The 19,250-nt window shown below is 47.3% G+C and overlaps 1 protein-coding gene across 1 annotated transcript in view; it reads right to left on the bottom strand.

Annotated features, from left to right (window-relative positions):
- LOC138481344 (testis expressed protein 56-like) overlaps positions 1-9,296 on the bottom strand; it is a 418,767-nt gene extending 409,471 nt beyond the window's left edge. The window contains exon 1 of the mRNA XM_069613446.1: positions 9,228-9,296. The gene's annotated coding sequence lies outside the window, so the exon portion shown is untranslated. The remainder of the gene's footprint in view (positions 1-9,227) is intronic.
- Between the last annotated feature and the right edge of the window lie 9,954 nt (positions 9,297-19,250).

Raw genomic sequence — 19,250 nt, 5'->3', positions numbered from 1 at the left:
CTAGTATGGTAGTCGCCTGTCTCTTTCCATTTCATTCCCACTCTCCCCCTCCCTTCCTTCCTTATCTGTGTCTTAGCTCTTGCACTATCTGTAATGTCGATAGGCCGAGTACGATAGTCAATTTCACATTCTTATTGTTCATGGTGTGTAAGAATGTCATTGTATTTTCCCTTGTTCCCTCCCTTGCCTTGAGGTTCTTTGAAACACATTGGCCCTCATTACGACCCTTGCGGAATTCGGAAAACGATGGCGGAAATGCAATACCGCCATCGAATAGCGCTCGGTGCGACTATGACCCGTCACCGAAAAGTACGAAGCCATTAGCGACACCGTAGTGAACGCCAACGCTAACTGCACCAAGCACGCGCGCGCGCGCCATGCCAAACCGCAAACACCACCATGGCGCAAGGGTACGCCAATTCCGACCCTAGCGGACATGTACCTAACGCCATCAAGCATGGCGGAATGTACCATTCCGCCATGGTGAGAAGTACGGCATCGCGAATCAACCGTAAACGGCCCCACTGAGTGCCTGTACACCGCTCCCTGGCCACAAAGTACAACTCCCCGTAGGTGCAATGAAGTCACAATGCAACCATTGAAATGTACAAGTCACCCATGCATGCCAACGAACAAAAGAAACACAACAGGGGCCAATGGGAGCTGCAGGGCACAGATGGCACGAATACAGAAGCCATCCCAATGGACATGACCACAGTCCCCCACCAAGAAACGCACGCAAACACAGGCACCTGTGACCAGCAATATTCCGAGAATCACATCATTCCACCAGTCCACCTGGCTGACCGGCATCTGTTACACAAAACCCAATCCCCCGCCCCTGAGCATGACAACATTCAAACTGTCAGATTGGCAGCCCCCATCCCTGACCTCACGGGCTTCGTAGGCAAACGCGCCCAGTACAGTACCACGCAACTAAACTCCGAAGCTGGAACCCAATGCAGATCTCCTCACAATACATCGCCCCCCAAATAGGCATATGCCACATCACTTGCAAAGAAGAACGCTACACGGGCCAAATCAGAATAGAAATTTAATGCACATCAAAATCACCAAGCCCATACAGCCATCAGGCCATGAACTCCAAAACACTTTTCACCATTGTGGGCTGCATCCGCAAGAAATGACCAGCCACTACTTGTGTGACGCCCTGTTCCCTCATGGTACACAGAGCCACATTCACGTACGAAAAGGCAACATGGAAGCGCACAGAACCGCAGGGCCGTCCCAATGGGGAGGCACTAGTCCAGCTGAAAGGCCGAAATGTTGCTCCGAGCCACCAGTACTGCGTAAGGGCATGTGGGCCATTGGCGATCGTCCCATAAGATCGTAATGCTGCTCCACTGATTAACACGAAGCAGCAGGTGTCGGGAGTAAAACCCATCTGCAGGAGTGGCATACAGATGGCAGTGGCAAAAGGGGAGGAGATACCTGTCACCCAAAAGAAAAGAAAAAGAACAGAATGGCCATCAGAACTACATTCGAACAACTCACTTCAATGATCACACTAAATCCACAGCCATATGCATGCTAGCCCACTCCAAAGGATCATCACCACCCCAAAACCACTTGCGACTCATAACCATCTATATCGAGATGCAAACACCATCACAAACGAGTGTACCTGTGCATGCGTCTGTCAAAACAGAATCCATCAGATGGGAATGTTAACGTGCATGGACACAAGTGTCTGAGGGCGCGTCGAGACAGGGAGGGCTCAACAAGGCCAGATAGACGATGGTCCCACTATGGCAGCCCTGCATCACATAGCGTAGGGGAGGCGGATAGATCCCAAGAAGCCCTGTACATGGCAAACTCTGTATCAAATCACCTGCCCATGCATCCATTCATCATTCCCTCATCCCGGGATTAAAACGCCTGAATATTTACTCACATAACATTAGAAATATCCATTGAGTCTGTGCGTTATGCAGCCTGCAAAATCCACAGTGCCCCAGCCCGTAATTCCAGTGTAGTGAAGTAACATGTATTTGGGAACGTCCGGCCTCATCGCCCACGTCGCTATTGCGCATCCCAAACTATTCATATCAATCATTGCATCCTCGCCATGGCCCCTGTCTCAAGGACATTGAACAATAGTACGTTATATTTGCAGTCAGACCTGTGGGCATTTCCTCGCCGCTAGCTGAAAACCGAAAGCGCCGCCCTTCGAATTCCTCATTTGCAACATCACGTCGAAGAGGCATCTGTGGCCGTTTGAAATCACTAATTATTCCATCGAGTGCGGCTGTGTGTGAAAATGGCAACTGCCTTCACCCACAAATGGGACGCCCCGCCCGACGTTGCAACTCGGTACAGTGATGCATGAGGGCCCACCGTTACTCGAGTACTACGTTCCACTGACCCTTCACAAGTCTGTTCGCGACTGCACAGATAGTATGTGAAACAATGGGACCACAGCAGAATGAACATATCAACCAATCTTACACGGCCATCGGGTACAAATACATGATTGCAATAGCAAGATGCCATTCCCCGAATTGCAGCGTTGTGCGCGGGACGTGCTCGGCCAAAGGGGAGAGCAGTTTGCACAGGTGGAATTAATCACCACAGGTGGAGGCCATACAGCCTGAAAACACATAAATTGCACAGCCAGTCTCCTCCCACAACCACACCGAAATGCTACCGGCAGGACTCGCGATGTTGGCCCTGGGGGACCTGATAGCACTGCAAGTACTCCAACTCCAAGAAGAAGACGAACACCAACTACAACCGGCCGCACGGAGGAGACGCAGGAGGAGGAGGAGGCCAAGGCAGGGCCAGCAAGGGCCGCCAGCACAGCCACTACCACCACGCAGGCAGCCCGCAATCCCACGCCTCCGAGCACATCCGTTCAACCTCACTGATGAGCAGATCCACACCCTCTACCGTCTGGACCGGGACACCATAGCCGCCATTGTGGACATGACACAGGCTGACCTTGTCAGCATGATAGATAGCCCAACCGCCATCCCACCCCTACTGAAGGTGGTGTCTGTACTCCACTTCCTGGCCACAGGCACCTACCAGCACACAGTCGGACAGTTGCATGGCATTTCTCAGCCACTGTTCTCACGGACACTATTGCAAGTGCTCGATGCCCTCCTGCAGCACGCAGACGACTACATCTCTCTACCACGCTCGGAGCAGGAAATTACCAACACAAAAGTGGGATTCCATGCACTTGCCGGCATACCGGGTTGCATTCGTGCCATCGACTGCACCCATGTGGAATTGGTCGTCCCACATGCCATGGAGGCCCAGTACCGCAACCGAAAACAATTTCATTCCCTGAATGTACAAATGGTGTGTGACTCCAACAGGATCATTACACATTGTTGTGCCAGATTCCCTGGATCAACCCATGATTCTATGGTCTTGAGGAACTCTACAATACCACGCTACATGGAGCGACACGCAGGGAACAGATCCTGGCTACTCGGTGAGTCTCATTACATGCATGATAATGTGGGGTATGTGATTCGGCAATGACCTGGCAGGAAGGGGGGGGGTGCGTACGTAGCAATGGCATTCCACATCATACGTTTCTCGTCCACATACAGGTGATGCTGGATATCCACTGAAGAGATGGCTCCTCACACCAGTCCGGAACCCACGGGACCAGCATGAGGAGGACTACAACCATGCCCACTCACGTACCCCTGTAGTCATTGAACAGGCATTCGGCCTACTGAAGGGTCGTTTCCGCTGCCTCAGCAGGTCTGGCGGGGCACTCCTGTACCGCCATGAGAAGGTTGCAAAGATGGTGATGGCATGTGTCATGCTCCACAACATGTGCGTACGTAGAAATGTGCCCATGCCCCCTGACGCAGAACTGCAAGCACCTGATGATGGTCATGATGAGGGTGGGGATGTGGCAGCACCTCATGGAGTCTGCGAGGCACCGGAGGGCCGTGACATTCGTCAGCATCTCATTGATGTATGCTTCTAGCACTCACGCCTGGTGGCTGATACATGGACACGGGACTCGTGGCACTGTGTGTGTCTGGGACATGCACAATATGGACTGTACGCCTATGATGGCCTAGTACACAAAGATCAATGTCCACACATCTCATTGGTTGATCGTGCACTGTTTATGGCATATGTGATATCATGTTGTACACCCTATCGACCCGCCACCCAAGTGAGCCCAACACACCCCCTCCACCCTCCTACCTCCCCCCCGAACACCAGTGTCCAAAGATGCTCATTGTCAGTGGGCAGTCGCTATTGCAAGCCCCCTCTGCGGGTATCAGGGGCACCCCTGCCTGTGGAGCGCAGGTTCCTCCCAGATCTACGTTGGGGGCTGCCCTGGACGGAACTTGCAACGGATGATGTCTCTGCCTGCTCACGTCCATGCATGTCCCTAAGGGTTTGCGAGAGCTCAGTGAGCACACGGCGCACTGCGGCAAGTTCGGCACATACGTCCTTGGACGTCGCATGCAGTTCCCCCCTCAGGCTCTCGGTGCATCTCTCCATTTGGACTCCCAGGCTCTCGGTGCTACTCTCCATTTGTGCCCTTAGTGTCTCTGTACCTCTCTCCATTTCTGCCCTAAGTGTCTCAGTTGATGTTTCTATGTCTGCCTTAGTGCCCCCACATTCATCGGCATGGTCCTTGAGGAGCGTGGCCAGTTGCTGCTGTTGCACGATTAACTGGTCGAGGGACTGTTGCCTCTGCTGGGCCATGGCCATTTGCGGGGGTGTCACAGAGGGGCTGTTGTCCTCATGTTGCCTTGCCACAGGGCTTGTGGGGGATGGCCAGTCGTCGTCTTGTGGGTGCCCCTGCGTGGTATCCTCATGTTGTACAGGATGGGACAGACAGGGGGATTGGGACAGGTCATGGATGGATCTGACTTCGACATCCCCGTCTTCTGTGTCGGAGCATGCTGCCATCAATGGGGTGTCACCTATGGTGCTGCTGCCACCAGAGGCAGTGCCTTCTGTGGCATCCGTTGGGGGGACCTGTGGTGGTGGTGTTGTGGGCATGCTGGCTGCTGGGGTGCCTGTTGATGTTCCCTCCTCTGTGCTGCCACCTGATTTGTGCTGCTGCCGTGTCTTGATGTGTGCAGCTGAGGTGGAGGGTCTTTGGCCGTTGGTCTTGGCCCTCTTTGCAGGTGTGCTGGTAGGGGTGTCCTGAAGCTCGTCGTTTGGATCGGACCCTGTGGTGGAGTAAAGGAGGGCGAGGGTTATTGATGGGTCTGTGGGAATTGGAATGGCATTGTATCACATGCATTGGGGTGGTACCTGAGGGTGATTTGGGTCGGGGCCTTGGAGGTGCTTTCATTTGTGTGTGGAGTGAGGGTGCAGTTGTTTGGCAGCCTGCAGTTAGGGTGTGCCTGCTGCACGTGTAGTGCGTGTTTTAGGGGTTTTTAATTATTTATGTATTTATTGTGGGTTTTAACGTGCGCTATCAGGCCGATGTGTGTGGACGTTCTCCTGGACATGTGTTTCTGTTGCACTATGTGGACGCATAGTACTTCACATGGATGGACTTTGTGGATTTGGCATTGTTTTATTTGGCCCACCTACCTGAATCTTCGGATGTCTGCACTCCTTTCTCCATCCCTCCGACTCCCTCTATGCTCTCCATTCCGATGGTGGAGGCACAGATTTCTTCCCAGGGGGTCAACTTGATGGGTGATTCAGGACCTCCCCCGGTGGCTGTGGCAATGTTGCGGTTGGCAGAGAGTATGCTGCGGACGCGTATCCGCAGGTCGTCCCATCGCTTGCGGCATTGCTGTGGGGTGCGGGGTGCGGTCCCCACCGCACTTACCCGCTGTGCCACCAGAGCCCATATGGCCTTCTTGTTTGCAAGTGCCGTCCTGGTCATTTGCGTGCAGAAGACGACGGCAGCATTCTCCTGGAGGGTCTCTGTTAGCACGGTGAGTTCCTCACGGGAGAAGTGGACCTGCCGCTTGCGGTCGCACGCTTTCTTCGCTACTTTTCCCATTTTTCTTGGTTTCGCTAGGGTGGATGACGGGTTGGGGTGTGTTTCAGGGTAGTGATTTTAGTGGTTGTGTGGTTTTAGTGGTTTTATAGGTGTACGGCGGGATGTTTCCCGTTCCGGGCCCATGTTTTAACTTCCGTTTCCGTATATTTCCGGTACCGTACTTTCCGGTAGGCGCACACTGCGGTGTCCGCTGTGATGGGTGGCGGTATTGCACCTAGGGCGCCGTACGGCGGCGGTGTGGGCCGTTTTGGGGTCATTTCCGCCATCGCGGACTTTGCACTTCCGCCATGCCGTGGTGCTCGTGCCCGATGGGTCGGAATGGGCCGCACTTTGCTCCTTCGTGCAATGGCGGAAACGCTATTTACGCTGTGGCGGTCCGGTCAGTCACTTTCCGCCAGGGTCGTAATGAGGGCCATTGTGTCTAGGCGCTATATAAATAAACTATCATATCATATCATGTATGTTTCAGCAATTTTTGTTTTGTTCATTATGCAAAAGGAGGTGTGTGATGTGTGACCCTCCCATGTATATTGGCCTTTTAAGATGTGGGTCCCACCCAAGGTGTAATGCCCTTTTAAGATGGGCCATGACTGTGTCATGGACCAAGCTAATAAAAGGAGCAACTGCAGGCAAGTCCATTGGAACGGCTGCAGACTCCAACTATGGAACATCTGTTGTCTCCGCCTCTCATTCTGGGCCTGCAGGGCTACACCATGTGATCACGGTCCTGCAGCCCTGGGCTGCAGTCCCACGCTGTGCAATCAAGGCCCTGGAGGTCCCTGCTGGTCTGGGCACCCAGAGCAGCCTGATGGCCTGGGTCCAGCCCAGGCACCTGGCGTCCAAGGTGCTCCGGTACCCAGGCTGTGTCCCCACAGCCTCACAGGGTCCTACCCTGTAACCAAGTAAGTCCTGGTGACCCCGACACACCAACATGGTGCTGGGATCCCTCAGCACCAGTGAGGCCGGCCATATGACCGCAGCCAGCCCCACAATAACACCATCTGGTGGGTTCATATTTGTTTATTTATCATGTCTTCTTCATAAAGGAGCCCCACCAGATTCACTCTCTCCATCTCAGCCCCTCCTCTCCAACCGACGCTCACGATCTCCTCACCTTCATTTCCATTTCAATTCCAGAACACACTCAGATTACACAAGCAACATGATAGCTAGGGCTATGCAGGTTTTGGCAGCATGCAGTGGACCAGTGGCTGGGCAATGACGTCGGACCCCTAGCTACCTGACTGGTGGTGATTGGATTGAGGGTTAGGGCCAGTACAATGATTGGATGGGTTTTGCTGCTAGCACTAGTAGTATCACCAGTGCATATGTAGAGCGCCTGTAGACTGCCCTAGGGTGGTAGCGGTGCGCAGAACAAATCAACATAAAATATGTGCTCAATGTACCAATGTTTCCATCTTTTACAATCGTGACATTGCACCAGTGTGAAAGCATCCAAATTAAATAATTTCAGCAGCCCTAAACCCAATGCAAATCTGAACACTACTCCTAAGTGTAAATTGGGCCATTGCACAGAAAATACAAACCATTTTGCATGGAGAAATGGTGTCAGAGACCCCAGGCAGCCAACCTGTCTGTTGTTTGCTCACAGCTTGGCTAGGGTGGCCTGAGCCCGATAGGCCAACCTACCCCACCCAACCTGTAAACCAATAATGATGGATTAGCTGAGCAACTTGCCCGGGTATGGTAAAGCACATAATGTAAACTGCAAATGATTGCTAATTGGTCCATAATCTATGGTGTGACCTGCCATAATTGGTGGTGATGGCCTGCAAGCCAAGTTAACAGGCATGAGTGAAGCGAAGGCATTTAATGAGGATAAGTACCTTTACCAACTGATATGGTTGGTCATGCCGTAAATATGGCATGGCCAGCTTCCCAGCATAACACCTAGGGTGCAAAGGGCACAAGAAACGGCATAAGTAGAGCATGAGCCACTTCTTCTGTTAAAAACAGCTACATTTATCAGAGGCGTTGCTAGGGGGGGGCTATGGGAGCTATAGCCCCTGGTCTTCTGGTTGTAGCCCCGGATAGAATTTCAGGAGCTACAACCAAAAGTCTATAGCTAGCCCCCAGCCCTGACAGTTCCGACGTTAGCGTAGCCCCGGGTCTTTTCCCGACCTAGCAACACCCCTGACATTTATCATGGCCGCCACAGAAAAGGCTATAGGAGCTCACAGAATCCACTTTCCATTTCCATAGATGGGTCCAGGAGCGCAAAGGGGACACGGAGTCGGTAGTGAATGGCAGCAGTAAAGTGGCATTTTGGAAAATGGGACAAGGAGGGCATGGCAGCAGGTAGAGTGGGGCACTGCGAGACAGCATTGGTGAGGAGCCACGGAGGGGGTGCAGGTGATCAGAAGGCAAATGGCAGTCATGCACTGGAGGAATCGGCAGGCCGCATAGAACGCAAGCTTTCACCGGGGAATGAAGCCTGCCTTTCTTGCTAGATGATTCTCTGGGGCTCCCTCCCAGCGTGTCATGTGGGCATAATGTAGAAAATCCAAGATGTACTAAAAGGGTGCAAAGGAAGGTGGACAATATATGTGATCTGGGCATGATGGAAACTTGCATTGATCTTAGCGTGGAAAATATATTGGGATGACTGGCATAATGGAAACTGTTAATGATGTGCAAATTAGATGTGCTGTAAACTGGCAACGATGTGCTCAGCAAAATATAAATTGGGAAGGATGTGCTCGCTGTGTTTAAATATACATACGTAAAAACATAAAAATGTGTATTCATCCAAACATTTGCAACTCTGATTTAAAATTGAATTCCACTCAATAACTAATGTATTTAATGTGTCTATTCTTTGCTATGCTTATCATTCAGAAATACAGGCCATTCTCCTCGAACTATTTCTGATAATAGGACAGCAAGCCAGGATTGAATGAGAGTGAAACAAGGTAATTCGCTCACATGTGCGATGTTCTAATTTAGGTGCAAAGAAAATATAGAAATGCTTATCGACACTATTCTGAGCACTTGAAATACAGGTATGTTCGTATTTGCCAATCAATCGAGATCCGCTTAAAGCTAAATAACGCTTACTCTCTACAGTTTTCAGATGTAAATCGATTTCGATGACTTCTCGGTAAAGAAAACCACATTGTCTATATACTAAATCAATACTTATTCATGAAACCCAGATTTGATATTCATTAAAATATTAATAAAACCACACAGTGATAGGGATGTGCTCAAAACACCCTTCATAGTTGCTTACCTTACACCGTGGGATTTTGCTTGCCGAAAAAGCACTACTTGATCCTTATTACTGGCCCTTGCAGTGGAGCGAAATGAAAAAGAAGTTCCTGTTGATGTTTGGATTGTTGCCACGGGCAACCATGGAGTGTTCGGCCATCAGATGGAATTGCAGGGCCCCAGGCTGTGTCCAGGCCCTGCTCCAGCCAGGGAGCCTCTTTCCGAACTGAAAAGCCTCTGTTGTGCCGTATTGTTTATGTTCCCGTGACAGGGCAAGCTCAGTGTCTCAAAGATGCCTCGACGGTAAGTCCCGACTGTAAGAAGAAATGCAAAGTGACTGGCTATGGGCATTTTCATAATACTGGTATCCCAATATGATTTGACCAGCAACAATGGATGAAGCGTTCCTCCTTCATTTTGTGTTGGTAAGGGCGTACTAGCACCAAGGCTGCAGGTTTCTTATTTTGCATAAGGTGTTAGAAGATCCCCTAACTTTTATAACTATGCTCTCATAATACAAGAGCAAATGAGCCATGCGGTAATTTCCTTTCCTGTAGGTTGGATTTTTTTGATCCCTGGCTAATCATAAGAAACTGGGTTGAGGCCACCAGATTTTGGTTTGCATAAATACTATTTAATAATAATAATAATATTAATTTGGCACTTATATAGTGCTACGAACCCTCAGGTATCTGAGCGCTTCTTATTATTACCCACGGTGTGTGGTGCTCATTTATCGACCTCGGAAGGATGAAAGGCTGAGTTTGGCCCCGCCGGGATTCGAACCTGCGTTAGCAGGCTCTGCACTGATGTCAAAGCGAGCGTTCTACTCGCTGTGCCACTTGACCGGCTTATATTTGTGTTATTTCTGGTCATCCACACACATTATTTATCTATTTCATTCCATACATTTACACACTCATTTTGAGGATGGAAATTGATCACTGCCTCCTTTTTACTCTTACCGCCATCCCTATAAAAAGCGCCATTAAAGGGGTCTCCCTGCCCGGTCCGGGAGTTTGCAAATCACACAAGTTTTTAGAATAACTGCTCTCATTCACAGTATCCACATGTATTTTGAGTGGACATTCAGAAATCAGAGTGGATTCAGCTGCTGGCGTCCGCATTTAGAGAGTGCTTTCATGAGCAGCTCTTGCAGTGAAGACTGAAATGTTTCTCTGCATTGGGGCACTCCTGAGAAATCAGCCACTAGCAATGCCGATAGGTTTGTCAGTTGTATGTCAAGCGCTGCCTCAACTTTCCTAATGATGCCATCATATGCCAGGCATGGTCAGCATATGTTAAATTATAAACCATATGTGTAGCTGATGCCATCAGATGTCTTGTGCTGCCTCAATGCCCAAGTAATGTGCTGTATTTAACTTCCAAATAGATAATTAAATACACCTGCAGGGATTGGAATCTTTGGGTAAGTTGTGAGTCACATAACTGTGATTTTGTTGGGACGTGATCCGATGCTTGGCCTAATTTTCACAGCAACCCATGTAGAAGTTCACTTCTTAATTCTGCTTTTAAATCTTCTTTTTTCATAAATGAATATATTTTACCGCAGTGAGCCAGTGGACGATAACACATCTTCGCATCGCTCTCCGACCTACCAACACAACTGGGTCTGGGGGCTATTTCGATAATCACAAGTTACTTTGTGGCTGTCATGTTGCCAAATCACATTGCATGTCAGTAGGAAGGCACATCAAAGTACACACGTGGGCACTTCTACTTTGTAGAATGGAGCATTTGGAAAGCTAGGCCGGTGTAGCCGAACTCACCTTCTGAGGGACAAAACCAGCGTCAGTTTGCATAGCAAAAAGAAATGGGAATTCTGTTTTACATCCCCAGCCAGAAATTGGTAAGCAAAACCCTTCTAACGGTCTGGCTCATCATCCAAGTGAGTATCTAATTAGGCCATCCCCATTATAGTGTTGAGAACCAGGTTTATTCCTGAGGTCCATATTTAATCCCAAATGACCCAGCATAAAAGCTTCTCATTCTTTCCTTGCATAGCCATTAACCACCCCAGACAGCTATGGGCAGTCTGGACAGGAAAGTGAGACACGAAAATGCAGGGTTTCAACTTGGGTACAGCCCCACCACATGGCAAATGCCTCTTTCCTATTTGTGGTCCAGTTTCTTTCTCTTGTTACCAGCTGCTGCCTGATATAAATTCATGCCTATAGTGTGGGATCTTTAGAACGGGGACCCCCACATGCCATTTTTTGGGCTCTGTAACGCTACTTGGCAGGCAGGTGTCCAGGGGCATAGGAGACACATAAAATCTGGCGGAGACAGGGGACACCTTGGGAATTTTTTTATTATTTATTGTGTTTTAGTCAAAGAACTCGACTTTTTACAAAATTAAAATTAAAATAGCAGTACGTATTAAATTACATATATCATCACTGTATAAAACAAAAGAAAAGAAGAAAAGAAAACAGAAGAAAATTAAGAAAAAGAAAAGCAGTTCATGGCAGGGGCGTAGGAGAGACATAAACTCTGGGAGGACAGGGACCACCTTGGGGATTTTTTTTATTTCTTTTATTTATTGCGTTTTAGTCAAAGAACTCGACTTTTTACAAAATTAAAATAGCAGTACGTATTAAATTACATATATCAACACTAGAAAACAAGAGAAAAGAAGAAAAGAAAACAAGAAAATTAAGAAAAAAAAAGCAATTCATGGCAGGGGCTTAGGAGACACATAAACTCTGGGGGGACAGGGGCCACCTTGGGGACTTTTTTTATTTCTTTTATTTATTGTGTTTTAGTCAAAGAACTCGACTTTTTACAAAATTAAAATTAAAATAGCAGTATGTATTAAATTACATATATCATCACTGTATAAAACAAGAGAAAAGAAGAAAAGAAAACAGAAGAAAATTAAGAAAAAGAAAAGCAATTCATGGCAGGGGCATAGGAGACACATAAACTCTGGGGGGACAGGGGCCACCTTGGGGATTTTTTATTTCTTTTATTTATTTTGTTTTAGTCAAATAACTCAACTTTTTACAAAATTAAAATTAAAATAGCAGTACGTATTAAATTACATATATCATCACTGTAGAAAACAAGAGAAAAGAAGAAAAGAAAACAGAAGAAAATTAAGAAAAAGAAAAGCAGTTCATAGTATAAAATCCTTCAATTTGGCGTATCACTTCAGAAGGTTCCATTCACCTGAAAATGTTACCATTTCAAGTCAAAAGGCTTTCATGGCCTCAGCATAGCTGGTCCCAAAAGGATTGGGTGTCCACCCACCATTCCTCGTCCACAAATCTCACACACTTTACAACCGTCTTGACGGGGACTTTGCTGCAGACACAAACCACAGAGTAAAATGATCTGCTAATTATTTTGTATTTTGTAGTGAGTGATGATCATGAGCATTTAGTAAAAAAACTAATATTTTTTCCGTTGTTCGGTACGCGTGATACATTCTGTTGCTATTGTTTGTATATCAACCAGATCCATTCCATCTTTATGTATATTGCACACACAAACATGATTGAGTCTTTTCTCAGCCATAATGTGCAATGTGAATATATTACAGAGGTGGTTCAAGACAGACATCGAATGTTACAATTTATTATTAAAATCAGACCCTCTGTGCTCTAAGCATGGCTTAGTGAATACCAAAGGACATGTACTGCAGTTAGGATCAAACTATTGGGGTAGTACTGAAGGCATCCCCTCGCCTGGCACAGTGTCTATTGGGTGAGGCACCAGTCCATGCAGAAGCATTACGTTAAAAAGCCCTCTCTCCTGTATAGCGGAGCAGGGCATGCAGCCGGCTGTTGGAGTGAGAGCCCTGGGTGCTTTCGGTGACAGCCCAACCCAGCCAGCAAGTGCACTGTGTGACAACAGTCCACAGTTTGTGACTAAGTAGGTAGAAAGGTATCTTGGCCAACGTTGTATAAAACACAGGAGGGCAGGCTGTACCTCCCCAAAGTAATGGGGTGGTGGAAAGTGTTAATTGTTGCCTGATGGATGCAGTGCAAATGGTGAGTCCAAGTAATGTGGACAAGAAGGAGGCGATCCATGAAAGAATGAGTTGATTGCACCAATCTCCACACGTCCTGGGAGTCTGGGATTGATGGTTGCTGGGAGATGAGGCTGAGGCTTGCCATGCAGGGGCTTTTTTGATGTATACGGTGTGGAACCTTCAGAGGTGGTCAAAGTGCATGTGAGACATCGCTCAACAATGTGTACAAAGAGGAGGTGTGTGTTTTTGTCATTGCTTCACTCATATGGCTCCCACATTCCAAGTCCTTCCTAGAAGGGTGTCATATGCAGAGTCCCGACCCTATAGGGTATTCTATGCCCACAAAATAACAAAAGGCTGTGCTCCCATATATAAAAAATAAAGTTCCCTTCCGTCTTTGAGGTGTCTGAGCACCACCAGACCGCAGTGGTTGAACCACTGCAGCTGGTTTCAATCTCGCTCCTGTGCTAGCGTGCTCAATCCAATCAAAATACATGGTCGAGGATAATGCAATTTCCTACACTCCAGGACTTTTGTTGCCCACACCCGTGAGCAAAATGCATCAGCCCACCCATTAGCCAAAACCTGATTAGGGTCACATAAAGTAGGGCTGCGAGGGCTCTCCATATACAGGAACTGCCCTCTTCAGCCTCAGGTTCCCCTATACCTGCATCCCCTATCCCACAATATATAAAGCGTCTTTTATTATTAGGATGTTTTTGCAGATGTTTATTCTACCATCAATAACTTATTTTTGAAGTCCCACGTCTAAGTGCTTACATTTTACTTTCACAAATAGAGATGTACTCACACAATATCTTCTTCAATTGATTTTATGCTAATTGATTTGAAAAAAGAACAAGCATTGCCAATGCCAACAGTTTGGGCCTTTGAGTCAGCAAAGTCACCTGTGGTGTCAGTAGCTGGGCATCTAACAGCAGTGCTTGGCAAATGTCTAATACCTTTACACAAGCCAAAACTGCTGGCTTTGCCAATGTTTGTTTTTACCAGGACTTCAGTGAAGGACACACATAGTGCTTATAAATCGAGTGGATGAGTATGAACCTGGTTACGACATTTTGATTAAAGCAATAGAGCACTGGCAGCCGCAACATCTATTCCTCAGCTTTGTGCATACAATCTGAGCGAGCTGACGTAGGCTTGTGTATGCAAGCATGTTTTGCTAGCATTCTGGGACGTGCTGCGGCTGAATGGGACAGAACTTCAACTGAGTAAGCAGTGATTAAAGGACCTAAAGGCCCTGGGTTCCGGGCTGGTGAGGTTCCATGAGGCTGAGTGGAATTTATAATGAAGGTCGCTTTGGATACCTCTCTATTTCGAGCCTTGTTGGTTGCCCAAACATGTGCATGTGCAGTTGCTTCACTGAGATATTTTAAGAGAAGGAATCAGGATATGTGAATAAGTGTCAGGAGCTACTGACCTATTATCTCACTGACATCTGACAGAGAGCAGCTTCCAGCTGCTATATGGTTAACAGCAAGGCCTAGTAGGACTGTCATTGGTGTTTTCCTCCCTGTCCCCAAACCCCTTTAATGTCTAGTGGTGCCTTGAAACACCATTTCTGTCTAGGCACTTTATAAATACCCAATACATACATAAATAAATAGCTATGTTCTCATGACATCATGCACCCAGCAAAGCATTGGATAGTAATGCACATATGCAGGACCTGAAAAGGCACTGTTGTTGTAAATACACCAATACAAGTGCTGTGTTGCGAAGGAGCTTTCAATAAATACAAAGTTGAATTGTTGTGGCAAAGGTTTCCGATGATTACTTCATGTAATCGGAGAATATCTAAAAATGATAAACTGATGATTTGATCTGGTTTTCATGCTGACAATGGGGCGGAAGAAGAGTACGCGTTGCTAATCCTGCCCTCTGCACACGGAAAACCTGCCTGTGTGCAGCGCGTCATGCTTTGGTTGTTCCCAAATCACTTTTCTATCATGTTATGGCCTTAGCATATACTGATATACATCCTAATCTTCAGCAGGGGTTGGTGGTGTGCCATCTGGCAGTCTTTCTGGATGGTTTAAATTCCATACCAAACTTTGTAGTTTCTCACAGCTATGCCATAGGCTCCAAGGAATAGCTAGTTTACCTCGGTGTTGCAGAAACGGCGGCGTGGTTGTGCCATTTTGCACTGACAGTCATTAGAGAGTTTTGTGTCAGTGTTGCAGTGAAGTGTGTGTCGATCACGGCTCGTCGCTAATGTCATGTAAAGACAAATTTTTCGGCCCGATTCATGGAATTTTTTGCACGGTTGAAAGTGACTTTGCACTGCCGACCCAAAGCCTGATTACACAGTTCCATGAATCAGGGTTTGGGTTGGCAGAGCAAAGTCACTTTTCAGCAGTGCAAAGTCACTTTGAACAGTGCAAAAAAATCCACGAATCGGGCCCTTAAAGTTGAAAAGTCGCCACAAAGGTTTCTGACAGCAGCCTCCTCTGTGGATTGCAAACGGGTTACAGAAATAAAAAAAAATGGTGGGGGTGATTTGTCCCCTCTTTCTCCCATGTCCTACACCCATGCAGGTGTCCAATGGACTACCTTTGTCATATTTTGGATGTCAGTTCATTCAAGAAGAGGGCAATGATCACATATACCTTGAGGGCAATGGTCACATATCCCTTGAGGGCAATGGTCACATATCCCTTGACGAAAGACCTGCAATGCAAATTAATTACTTTACCTAGTTCTGATTAGTAGGATTGTCACAATCCCGTGCCACTTGCATGTTTGCCTGGAGAGACTGTTTCTTAGTTCCACCCACTTGGATTCCTAAATCACAGTACTATGCGCTATGGGGCGCTTGGATGCTTTCATAGCCAAGCCAGCATTCTGGTATAAATGAATATTGCCAATATAATACAGGTAGTAAGAACCCCAAAAATGTTCACCCACAGGGTGAACCCTATCTTTACTGTCTCGAGTCGACAGAATATATATACGCATAAAGAAGGGATAGGGACAAACAAATTAAGCACTTCCAGTGGCTATCTCATATTCCTTCCTACTGCTCAGTTCAGACTTTCATCTCAGAATACCCACAATCTTATTAACTAAAACCTAAAATCAAAACATCAAATACATATGCACATTATCCATAGTGAACTCCTAATAAACATTATACAAAGATACAATCGGACACGACACACAGATGCGGCACTGGGGAACATCCCCTGCCTCAGAATTCTTTGGCTCACTGAACAGGAGACCATTCTTCCAGTACACTTTGAAGAATCCTCCGACCTTGCCCAAAGGTTGCTCCTCTGCATGCTTCCACAGACCCAGTAGGGTAGGACAGTCTCTCTATGCCTGGCAAATGGTCTCCTCCCTTGGGACTCCAACTGACGAAAAATCGCTTACATCTGGCTGACCCATAAGGTCGTAAACTGTTGTGTGCTCCATCTCTGGTTCTGTTTCTACCCCACTAGGCAACCATGAGATCACTGAGTGCAGATTCCGATAAAAATTGTGTGGGAAGCAGACATTCTTCCGGCCAGTTTCCAGCAGCACCAGTTTGAGGTGGGTGGAAGGATTGGAGGCACAATGTCATGCTTTCCTGCAGTAAAATCTGCAAAAATATCTCATTGTGGGGAAACATGTGCTCCAGTGGCCCTACAAGCATTTCTTTAAAGACTGCAACTTTTCTAATTTGCAAAAGTGTCCTTAGGCTTTCAGCAATTTAGAAGAAGGTTGCTGCAGTCTGGGAAATGCTATTTTAGAAAGGGAAGATAGGTGCAGTGGAGGTGAACAGCGCCTAACAGGAGATGTATTTTAACTCCTGTTTTTGGACACGCAAAAGCAGGGCTCTGCCAGGAGAAACCTCTTGCAGTCCCTGCCTTGTATTCCTGGTGGTTAGTAGGGTTGTTGTCAGGCCCTAAAGCAGGCACATGCAAAAGCCTTGGCTTTCATGTCCCTGCACCACATTCTTTTTTTGTTAGAATATGGTGCTTTTAAGGAAAAGTGTTCCTCCTTCATGGAAGAACACTTTACTATTTTGGCAGGTATTTTAGAATATGGCCTTTGACCCTTTTCTACTGCATTAGACACTTTAGTGGTCACTGGTCCCTCTCCTGTAGCAGTGTAGGATTCGGGATCTGGACTTGGAGCTACTAGTGTGACTGATCTCTCACTCTCTCCAGCAGCAAGAGCCTAGGGCCTCAAGCACTTTCTCTCTAGTTGCTTGCAGAGCTCGCCCTCTCGTGACCGCCGCAGAGACTATTTGTGGAACAGGAAGGTCATTGCCTAGCAAACACCCTACTGGGATAGAGTATTTGGCTGCTACACAGTGCATGAAGGTTTCCCCCTTCAGCTACACTCTGCCATTGCCAACGCGCATTGGCTGAAGCCATAAAAACCTGTGACTAGGCAATCTGGATCTGTGACATACTGCCTATTGTACACCCATTGCCACCTGACAGCGGTGACACTTGAAGCCGTGTCACACAGCTCAGGAGTTCTGGCACTATTTATGAAGACATGCTCCAAACATATCTGAGCATTCGTAGAACTGGCGGTCTCCTCTGGGAACCCGCTACTGTTCCCATTCAGAACAAACAGAGAACATTCAGCCACTACCTGTTTCAGTGGGAATTCGCCCTCTGAAAGTAAACACGGACTATGCCCTCCTCTACGAGAGCAGCATTGACTATGATATGCTTGGGATCTGCCCTTGCAGGCTTGCTCGGCTCTCCCTTTCTATGAGTCAGGTCCCCACAAAGAAAAAATCCTCTGGGTGTTGTTGACCCATTGTTGGAGGTATCATCACTTTAATTTCCCTTCAGATGTTTTGGGACCTTTGTCCTTACCCTCTTTGGTGTTTTTACTTTTCTCAGAATCCTCCTCTTCTAACTTGGGCGTACTTCCCGAGTCGATGTCTGCAAGCGAGTACTCGCATACCGGTCAGCAACCTTTGAAATCTCTCTAGGGTCTGTGATATTTTTGTCCACTCCATGCTGGTGTAACTCTGCCTCACAATTTTTAAGAATATTACACCGAAGTTAACATTTCTTCAAATGTGTCAACTTTGTTTCGAGGCATCGACACCCTCAAATACTTAAGAAACAAATGTGTAAATGCCGCGAAGGTTTCATTTACCGTTTTTTCAAGTTCTCTAACACTCCTACTGGTATTCCTATGGAGTTTTTAAAATGTTTCTGGAGGTGGGCACTTCCATTTTGTAGTAAATTGACCTTTCCTCTAGAGCCAGTTGAATGATAAAAGGGTTGGGAAACAACTCAGCAGTGCTCACAATCTCTCATTCACCTCTGGGAGTGGGGAGGTTAACTCTAGTGCCTCAAGCCAGTCAAAATTCCTTTGCCACCTTATGTGGTTATACTAAATCCTTGGGCTTGTGGTGCATGGGCTTGTCCTTAGTTCCTTGACTTAAAGAATGACTCACACCAAAAGAAGTGTGTCTGTGGGGCTCCGTCTGCTCCAAAAGCCGTACCTTGTGCAACATCAGCCGATCTCCCTGCTCCTTCTCTTCCAGAAGAATCTTTCTGGTATTCAGCTCACTTACGGTGAGGCTTCCCCAGGACCTAGCTAAGATTTGGGACCTTTGGAAAACCAATCTACAATCCCTTTGGGAAGAAGGGGGATGGGACGTATCACTCCTTTTGTCCCCTTCTTCTGCTAGTGCTAGGCACCAGTGGAATGGGTACCTTGCTTTGGAGTTCTGGGTCACTACTGATGCCGAGGGTCTTCTCAGCCAATCTTGCTTCCTCAAAAGCTTTGAGGCTCTTTAGCATTTCAGACTTACTAACCTTACTGTCCTATGGAGTCCTCACTCCTGACACAGGTCACACATAGTGCTGACTTTTAAGCCCTTAACAGTGTTCATGTTCAGTTCCATGCTACGCAAATGACCTGGCAGTTTTTCTAAAGTTGCCTGCACATTTCTTTTAGTTTGACATACTAAGCTGTAGGTGGAGTCCCTGCTGGATCCCAACCAACAGTGTGACGAAATAACTGCTGCTATATAGTAGTACAGTGTTGAATAGAGGTTTTTACATTTCT

This window comes from Ambystoma mexicanum, chromosome 5p, assembly GCF_040938575.1.
Source record: "Ambystoma mexicanum isolate Mex_15411 chromosome 5p, UKY_AmexF1_1, whole genome shotgun sequence".
NCBI classification, from domain to species: domain Eukaryota; kingdom Metazoa; phylum Chordata; class Amphibia; order Caudata; family Ambystomatidae; genus Ambystoma; species Ambystoma mexicanum.
Note: the sequence above shows the minus strand (reverse complement) of the source record. Positions and strands in the feature narration are given on the sequence as shown.